Raw genomic sequence first — 1,773 nt, 5'->3', positions numbered from 1 at the left:
AAGGTCCGGAGTTCAAATCCCAGCAACCACATGGTGGCTCATAACCATCCATAACAAGATCTGACGCCCTCGTCTGGAGTGTCTGAGGACAGCTACAGTGTACTTACATATAATAAATAAATAAATCTTTTTAAAAAATAAATAAATAAGAAAAAAGAAAAAAATATATAAATAAGGTGAACCACTCCTGAGACACAACACCTGAAGTTGACCTCCGCCTTCACACACACACACACACACGCACACACACGCACACACACGCACACACGCACATGCACACGCACACACACGCGCACACATTCGCACGCACACGCACACACACGCACACACGCGTGCACACTTACCACACATAATGAAGTAGAACACCCACAGCAAACAGAGACGATAGATGTAGCAATGGCTCTAGGGCATTCGAGCACGAAGGCTCTCCCCTGACTACATATGAGAAGCTCTGAGGCAGAGGGGTCACACAGGTAATAAATGGCAACATAGCATACGCATGAAGAGGAAGCACACATAAGCATACATAGCAATACAAAAGAGAGGTGACATTATCCCTGGACTGGAGGTGTGGGCAGAGGGGAAGGTAACAGGAACGCAGGGATAATGAGTGAAGAGCCTACCATGCAGGCAGAGGTCATTGAAAGTACACGGTGTGGTCGCCTAACCCGAACCCTAATTCCTGCAACACATCTTCCAACCTCATGACCTCATGACTTAGCCTATAATTCCTCACCTAGGTCCCACCCCCAATTCTGGTCCCACCTGCTGCCTCCTGAGCCCCGCCCTAAAGCACAAATCTAGCTCTGTATGGCAGGCTGGCCCAGAACTTGCTGTGTAACCCACCTGGCCTTGAACTCAGAGAGATCTGCCTGCCTCTGCCTCTCCAGTGTTGGGAGTAACTCAGGATTCTTATTCTTCTTTGTTTTTTGCAGATAGGATTTCTCAGCAGCTTTGGTTGTCCTGGAACTCACTTTATAGACCAGGCTGGCCTCCAGTTCACAGAGATCTGCCTGCCTGCCTTCCAGGTGCTGGGATTACAGTCTACACCATCACTGCACCACCCCCACCACCCCCACTACCCCTTTCGAGACTTAATTATATTATTTATCCTAGGTTCCACCCACTAATGCCTAAACCACACTCTGCATTTTTGCCTTCCTGACCAAAGAATACACACACACACACACACACACACATATACACACACACACACACACACACACACATATACACACACACACACACACAAATACAATTTAATAAAATACATCGATATTTAAAAACAAACAAACAGAAGTTAAACATCAGGGTGCTGGTACTTCTTAGAAGACTGAGCCCATCGAATGCCCCCCCTTTGGTCAGTCTTTGCTTTCCAGATTTGCTATTGATAGGGCGAGTCACCTACATGGTCCTTTCTGATTGACTTATTTGCAGTTCTACCTGAAAAGCCAGTTCAACCCTGAAGGATAGTGAGGGGGAGAGGGGGAAGAAACGGCTGTTGAGTTCTGGCCTAAAAAGACATGGCGTGGTCTTTGGGCATGGGATAGTCTGTGGCTTCGCCTTCTGTGCCTCAGTTTCCTTGTCTTCAGATTGAGTTTAATAAACTAGTGCCTGTATGGTGTAGGAAGCGTTCGGTGGGAGAGTTAGCTGTTATGCATTTGAGGTTGTGACTGTTGTGACAAGTTCCATGATCTCGGCAGGGTAGGGGTTGCTTGACCTCAATGCCTCTTCTTATCCCCAGACCTCTTTTTTTTTTTTTTTTTTTTTTTT

The sequence above is a fragment of the Mus pahari genome, chromosome 1 (genome assembly GCF_900095145.1).
Source record: "Mus pahari chromosome 1, PAHARI_EIJ_v1.1, whole genome shotgun sequence".
NCBI lineage: Eukaryota > Metazoa > Chordata > Mammalia > Rodentia > Muridae > Mus > Mus pahari.
Note: the sequence above shows the minus strand (reverse complement) of the source record.